We start from the raw sequence: 8,742 nt of genomic DNA on the forward strand, positions 1-8,742 counted from the left end.
CCCGTAGCCTACGGGCCGATAAATCCAACTGTAAAGCGCCGATCCCGTAGCCTACGGGCTGTGGTGCTTTTTCATTTTTTTCGAAAAAAAATTATTTTTTCAATTTTCTATACGGCACATTTCATCGTAACACCACCGGAAATGGAATTATTCAGGATCACGTTTTGCCGATCCCGTAGGCCTCCATTCTAAAGCGCACACTGAAACGCCATTTTCTTCGATTGTAGTTTTTCTCCTCGCTGATCACTGTTTAACATAAACCGTTCTAACTACAACATGGCGGCTCCGTTTGACACGTGGTTTGGACTGGTACACGCAGGGAGATCTCCGCGATGTTACAAACAGTGCACAGCTCAATCTTAAGGATTTTAACGAGGTCTATGGCGACGTGAAAAAAACAAAAAACAACAATAAAACGTTGGCACTGGTGAGTACATTATGAGATTAACCTCTGGCGATCAATGTGTTAACAGCAGCCAACCATGTTTTGGTGAGACCACGCCCTAAAGGTGTGTCCTCTTTCAGCGGGCCGTGCACGCTCGTCAAGCCGTGCACGTGAAACAGCCAGGAGCGCTCACACACCGGGTATCATGTGGTGACTTGGACACTAGGTGGGGCTGAAACTCTGCATGTTAGAATTACACAATAATTACACTCTGTGTGTGTGTGTGTGTGTGTGTGTGTGTGTGTGTGTGTGTGTGTGTGTGTGTGTGTGTGTGTTTGTTAAGTGGTTTAAGTGTCATTATGTCTACTTAGAAAAGTGAACTCCCTCACTTCTCTGTCTCTCTGTCTCTCTCTCTCTCTCCTCCCCTCTCTCTCTCTCTATAGGATTAAAACAGATCAGTTAACTGTCAGAAGCAGAGGAAGATAAACGGAGGAATAGAAGCAGTTTGACAGCATGGACCTGATTTAACCTTTCATCCATCCATCATTCATTCATCCATCCAGCCATCCATCATCCATCAGGGTTAGTCTAATTCAATCTTTCTCTGCGGGGGGGGGGGGAGGGGCTACATCAGCCAATAAATGAGCCTAATTACAAACTCAATGTATCGCAAGTCGGCGAGTCGAGGGCTTAAAGATCTGCTATCTTTGGCGAAGAGATTTGGTGTGTAAATTGAAAAAGAACGCACCAAGTACCGTGACACTCTGGTCCTTTTTGACGGAGTCTAGACTAGAGGGTCTAAGGGGTTAAACTGAAGTGATATCCATAGATTTCTAATATTTAAAGTATTCTGGAGGCCCCACCCTGGACTGCATGGCGTCATGGCACCCTAGGGTGTCACTGTGACCACTATGAGAAACCCTGATGATGTATATATTATGTAGACCAGGGGTCTTCAATGGTTTTCAGTCCAAGGACCCCCTTGCTGAGAGAGAGATGAAGCAGGGACCCCCACTAACTACACTTTTACATATATTTCATTCAGCCCCCCCCCCATCAAAAAATGACAGATGCGTTCCCGGTCTTAAGGGGTTAATTGTTTGTTTGTTTGTTTGTTTGTTTACACATATTTCCTATGAATCATAATTATAATAATCAATAATCATAATAATAATCAACTATCACAGGTACAACAGGTGTAAAGAGGTGGAAGAAATAGTTGTTTGTGCAAAGCTCCATCATATCATACATATGATGGAGCTCCATCATATCTCCATCATATCACACTATGTATGATATGATGGAGCTCCATCATATCATACATAGTGTGATATGATGGAGCTCCATCATATCACACTATGTATGATATGATGGAGCTCCATCATATCATACTATGTATGATATGATGGAGCTCCATCATATCTCCATCATATCACACTATGTATGATGAATACGACAATAATGAACCAAACAAAACATAACAAGTTTAAATATGGAGATACAGGTTTGACGTAGTAGGAAGGCTCCTGTGTAGGATGTGATTTTTAGATGTTAATGCATCCGTCTTGTTTTCAACATCTATACTTTTTACTGTGTTTGTTGAATGTATTTTCTGCATATTTAACTGACATATTTAACCTTTTCAGCTACTATTATTAGATAACTCTTCACCTCCCCCCTGCCTTACTCCTGATGCCTGATGAAAGATTATATCAACACAAAAACCTTTAGTTTAATTGAGAACGTTGCACAATATGATCTATAACGTGTGAAACCAGGACATAAATGTAGTGAAGACATTTATCTCTCATCTTATTGTCTTAAATGTTCTCACGTTGTTATTGTCTTATCTATTGTATTATCTTGATTGTCTTATCGTATTATCCTATTATACAAGTTTACATGAACGGCAGACTGACAGATCCATGTGTACACTTTGTGTGTGTGTGTGTGTGTGTGTGTGTGTGTGTGTGTGTGTGTGTGTGTGTGTGCGTGCGTGCGTGGACCCTTACAGCTCTGTAACTCTCAGAGTGTACACATGGAAGGGTCTAGTGCATGATCCCGGCTTCTCAAATGTTTACATGAAGTGATTGAATTATTGACCGTTACAGGTCTATTTGGCCTGAAGTCAGTCAGTCAGTAAGGTACTTTGGAACGGTAGTGACCAGTTTAGTGACCAGGTTGGAACGGTAGTGACCAGTTTAGTGACCAGTTTGGAACGGTAGTGACCAGTTTAGTGACCAGGTTGGAACGGTAGTGACCAGTTTAGTGACCAGGTTGGAACGGTAGTGACCAGTTTAGTGACCAGTTTGGAACGGTAGTGACCAGTTTAGTGACCAGGTTGGAACGGTAGTGACCAGTTTAGTGACCAGGTTGGAACGGTAGTGACCAGTTTAGTGACCAGGTTGGAACGGTAGTGACCAGTTTGTGACCAGTTTGGAACGGTAGTGACCAGTTTAGTGACCAGTTTGGAACGGTAGTGACCAGTTTGTGACCAGTTTGGAACGGTAGTGACCAGTTTAGTGACCAGGTTGGAACGGTAGTGACCAGTTTAGTGACCAGTTTGGAACGGTAGTGACCAGTTTAGTGACCAGTTTGGAACGGTAGTGACCAGTTTAGTGACCAGGTTGGAACGGTAGTGACCAGTTTAGTGACCAGTTTGGACGGTAGTGACCAGGTAGTGACCAGTTTGGAACGGTAGTGACCAGTTTAGTGACCAGTTTGAACGGTAGTGACCAGGTAGTGACCAGTTTGGAACGGTAGTGACCAGTTTAGTGACCAGTTTGGAACGGTAGTGACCAGTTTAGTGACCAGTTTGGAACGGTAGTGACCAGTTTAGGGACCAGTTTGGAACGGTAGTGACCAGTTTGGAACGGTAGTGACCAGTTTGGAACGGTAGTGACCAGCGTCTGCTTCCAACTGGTTGTAAGCTGAGAGACAAAAGGATTTCAAAGGTTTGGCCATCGGTACTGTCAGGACCTGGACTCTCTGTTTACCTTTAGGGAAAGTATAAAAGTTCTCTCTGGTTCATAACAAAATGCTACTTCATCTTTAAAATCAGTCATATCAGCAACAAGTCATGTGATCAGTCATATCCCTTCCTTTCAAAAGCTTCCATCATTTCTGTCAGGTTGTGTTCCCACGTTATTGTTGACTGATTTGATCCCTCAAATGAATTGAATGAGTGACAACAGGAAGTGATGCCCACATGAATTGATTGATTGATTGAAAATGTTATTAGGCAAAAGAATGTAAAACAACACAGTTACATTTATAATACTTTTGTCTAAAAGGTCTGACCAAAAAAGTCCTTGCGGACTTGTTTCCGTTAGGGTCCTTGAATTAATTTCATAGACATATATAATAGCAACCAAACAGTTCAAATCAACATAAAAAACAGAGAAAAAATACCACTATGTACAAAAAAAGCATCATGAAAAATAAAAGTAAATGTATATACAAAAAAAGGGGGGAGGGGGGTCATCTGTCTACAGGGAAACTGGTACTACCTCCTCTTATGGCCTCCAGAAAGATGAGTTTTTAGGGCTGTTTTGAATGAGCCCAACGAACAGCATTTTTTGAGGGATGGGGTTAGACTATTCCATACCTCGGTGGCCGTGGTGTAGAAGGAGAAAAATGTTGTTTTATGGGTGGGTGGTACCAGATTGTTGTTTACGCTCCCTCTAGTTTCGTGACTGGGTGTCACTAACATTTTGGAGGTATCTTGACAGATAAGCGGGTATAGGGGGCATTTCGGGCAAATCTGCATTTACAATTTTGAAGGCCAGTCCCATTTTTAGTTGTTTAACCCTGTCTTCCACCCTGAGCCAGCCTAGGCTGGTAAAGTGAGTGGGAGAGAGGTGGGTCATGGGCCCCAGTCCGAGAAGTAGTCGAATCAGTTTGTTTTGGGAGGTTTGAAGCTTAGTCTTCAGTGACACTGAGGTGTTGGAGTACCAAGAGGAGCTAGCATAGTCAAAAAGGGGCTGAATCAGGGCCCCTGAGAGGGTCCTGAGGGCCTGAGGGTTGACAAAAGAGGAAACTCTGCCCATATATCTGGTTCTCTGGTTTACTCCTTTGACCACCTTTGTTGCCACGCTTTCACCTGACAGGTATTTGTCAAGAATACATCCCAAATAGGTAATCTCTTCTTTGCTACAGATGATTGTGTCATCGACTTTGACCTTGAAGTCATTAACCTTCATCTTACTGAGGGAATGTTTGGTCCCAAAGAGAATGGATTCAGTTTTCCCAAGGTGTAGAGACAGTTTGTTATCGGTAAACCAGGTACGGATTTTGGAAAGTTCGGAGCTGAGAGCTTCCTCAACTTGCATCTTGTCCTCTCCTGAGATCAGGAGTGCCGAGTCATCAGCGAACAGGAACAGTTTTGAACACGCCCCCTTTCCCCCAGTAAGCTCGTAGGGAAACATGTGACTATATATATATATATATGTTTTGTTTTAAATATTTGTTTTTGCTTTTATTGGTAGTTTTAAGTGAAGATGGACAGGAAAGAGGGAGCGAGAGACGCGGCAATGGTCGACGGGATCGGGACTCCAACCCGCGACACGCCGCCAGGCCCAATATAATCATATTTGATATTGAGTTAGACACAGTTATTACTTTATCACTGACAGTTGATGCTTCATCTCTGGTTTGTTTATCTTTGGAACACAGTTCTTATAAGACGTGATCTATGATTGGTCTAAAAGTATTCAATCAATTCAATCAATCAATACACAGACGCTGTAATGACAACAAGTCACCAGTAGGTGTCTCTAAAAACTAATGTTGCACCATGAAACTTTAAACAACTTTTAACCTGTTCTCTGTTGCAGATGAACACCGGCAATCTGACTGACTAACACACACACACACACACACACACACACACACACACACACACACACACACACACACACACACACACACACACAGCATGGAACCAGCCTTGTCGTTAGACGAGGTGTTTTCTGAGGAGGAGGACTTCCCTGCTCCTCGGGAGGGGGAGGGGCTACAGGAGGAGGAAGAGGAGGAGGAGGAAGATGTGGACGGAGGTCAGATGTTCAGCGCCTGGATGAGTCGCTACAGAGGAGGACAAGGTGCATCCTTACATCCCTAATATACACTTATATAATATATATATATATATATATATGTTTGTGCAGAATGTCCCATTTTACAAGTTCATCAATCGTACCAAAACACAGGAGTTAACTGACAGTCAATGACACATCACTGGCTGCTATTTATATATTATTATATCACTGCATAATGTTATATCATTGACCTAAATGGCGTTAACCTAAATATCAGCAAGGAAAGGTGATTAAAAAAGGTTATGTCTGTATCAGAAAGGACAGGTGGAAAACTTTAGTTAAACTTGCAGAGTGACACATTACTTTACCTGAGTTACATCTTCTGATAGATCATAGATGTACTTGAATGTTGACATGAAATAATAATCCCGTTTAGTGTTTCATTAGCGCGATCGTGACAAAATTGTCTCCAGCTTGTAGCGACGGCGCACGTCAACACACGTTGAAACAAAGGCAAAGATAGAGATAGCAAGGGTGATGTCACTGTTATGAAACAGGAAGTAGCACGGACAAAGCTGTTCATAAACAACAGTGACATCACTGACGAATCCTTGGTGTCTTCATGTGAACGACTCAACTTTTCTCAGCTCTTTGGAAAATCCTGTTGACGCAAAGATATAGATTCGCAAAGAATTGGAATAACGTGTTCCTTCCACACGCTACGTCCTACCAGGGAAATATATAGATTCACGGCCGCCTTCTCACGGACCGGTGCTACATGTCCCACGGACCGGCACCGGTCCGCGGACCGGTGGTTGTGAACCCCTGCTTTACACCACTGTGTGGGTGTGAGAACCTCTAGTAATAAAAAATAGAAGTAAAAAAAAAGTAAAGTACAGATAGTTCAAACACGTACATAAGTACAAAGTAAATATATATATATATTTACCGTAAACCACTGTCAGCAGGAGCAGTGGGAGGAGCTTCAGCAGGAGGAGGAGCAGTGGGAGGAGCATCAGGAGGAGCAGGAGAGGAGGAGGAGGAGGAGGAGGAGGACACTGAACAACATCGAGGCAGCACTGACCTCAGCACCTTCCTGCCTCCTGTTAGGAGAAGATCCTCTCTGCCCTGTCCTGTAAGTGTGTGTGTGTGTGTGTGTGTGTGTGTGTGTGTGTGTGTGTGTGTGTGTGTGTGTGTGTGTGTGTGTGTGTGTGTGTGTGTGTGTGTGTGTGTGTGTGTGTGTGTGTGTGTGTGTGTGTGTGTGTGTGTGTGTGTGTGTGTGCACGCCAGGAGGGAGTAGTCTAGGACGTGTGGAGCGTTGTCCAGGGTGTTTTAGAGAAGAGAGAAGAGTCTAGGACGTGTGGAGCGTTGTCCAGAGTGTTTTAGAGAAGAGAGAAGAGTCTAGGACGTGTGGAGCGTTGTCCAGGGTGTTTTAGAGAAGAGAGAAGAGTCTAGGACGTGTGGAGCGTTGTCCAGGGTGTTTTAGAGAAGAGAGAAGAGTCTAGGACGTGTGGAGCGTTGTCCAGGGTGTTTTAGAGAAGAGAGAGAAGAGTCTAGGACGTGTGGAGCGTTGTCCAGGGTGTTTTAGAGAAGAGAGAAGAGTCTAGGACGTGTGGAGCGTTGTCCAGGGTGTTTTAGAGAAGAGAGAGAAGAGTCTAGGACGTGTGGAGCGTTGTCCAGGGTGTTTTAGAGAAGAGAGAAGAGTCTAGGACGTGTGGAGCGTTGTCCAGGGTGTTTTAGAGAAGAGAGAAGAGTCTAGGACGTGTGGAGTGTTGTCCAGAGTGTTTTAGAGAAGAGAGAAGAGTCTAGGACGTGTGGAGCGTTGTCCAGAGTGTTTTAGAGAAGAGAGAAGAGTCTAGGACGTGTGGAGCGTTGTCCAGAGTGTTTTAGAGAAGAGAGAAGAGTCTAGCACGTGTGGAGCGTTGTCCAGAGTGTTTTAGAGAAGAGAGAAGAGTCTAGGACGTGTGGAGCGTTGTCCAGGGTGTTTTAGAGAAGAGAGAAGAGTCTAGGACGTGTGGAGCGTTGTCCAGAGTGTTTTAGAGAAGAGAGAAGAGTCTAGGACGTGTGGAGCGTTGTCCAGGGTGTTTTAGAGAAGAGAGAAGAGTCTAGGACGTGTGGAGCGTTGTCCAGAGTGTTTTAGAGAAGAGAGAAGAGTCTAGGACGTGTGGAGCGTTGTCCAGAGTGTTTTAGAGAAGAGAGAAGAGTCTAGGACGTGTGGAGCGTTGTCCAGGGTGTTTTAGAGAAGAGAGAAGAGTCTAGGACGTGTGGAGCGTTGTCCAGGGTGTTTTTTTTCAATAGCACAACCCTAGGGTTACCAAAGCGCAAAGTGGGCCTTAACCACAGAACTAACTGCTCTGTAAGTCATAGGAAACATTTTTGAGTCTAGGACGTGTGGAGCGTTGTCCAGGGTGTTTTAGAGAAGAGAGAAGAGTCTAGGACGTGTGGAGCGTTGTCCAGTGTGTTTTAGAGAAGAGTCTAGGACGTGTGGAGCGTTGTCCAGGGTGTTTTAGAGAAGAGAGAAGAGTCTAGGACGTGTGGAGCGTTGTCCAGAGTGTTTTAGAGAAGAGAGAAGAGTCTAGGATGTGTGGAGCGTTGTTCAGTGTTTTGTGGCTAGTGTAAGCTGTAGTGGACTAGTGGTGGAAAGTAACGAAGTAAGTAGTACTGTACTTGAGAATTTTTACTTTACTGGAGTATTTCCATTTTTCTTTACTTTAACTTCTACTTCACTACATCTATGAGACAAATACTGTACTTTTACTCCCCTATAATTATTTGACAACCTAGTTACTATTTATTTTGTAGATTTTGATTATTATTACTAAACTAAAATGAACTAAAAATAAACTAAACATCTACAAGCTCACAACACGTCGCATGGCGATGCGTTGTGAGCTTGTAGATCGGCTATTTTCAAAAGCCTTCTATCCATTTTACACAGGACATTCTGCATAACTAGTACTTTTACTTTTGGTACTTTAAGTACATTTTGATGTCAATACTTTTGTACTTTAACTCGAGTAAATGTTGAATTCCGGACTTTTACTTGTAACATGGTATTTCTACATTGCAGTATTGATACTTTTACTTAAAGGTAGGGTAAGTGATTTACTTTGGTTAAAATAAGTATTAAATAGCTCTATATTCTAATAGTACTCATTGCTATAGAGTATTTGTTCAGTAAAAGGAGTCTCCCATGTCTCTCCAGCTCTTTATTAACTCATTCACTGCCTGAACTATTTCTGGCCGTGTTTGCCCACTGCCAGAGATTTTTCATTGAAAAAAAAAAGTACTCAGGAGCCGAGATACAGAATTTTTAAGTTT

The sequence above is a fragment of the Gymnoscopelus braueri genome (genome assembly GCF_963280865.1).
Source record: "Gymnoscopelus braueri genome assembly, chromosome: 24".
In the NCBI taxonomy this organism is placed as follows: Eukaryota; Metazoa; Chordata; class Actinopteri; order Myctophiformes; family Myctophidae; genus Gymnoscopelus; species Gymnoscopelus braueri.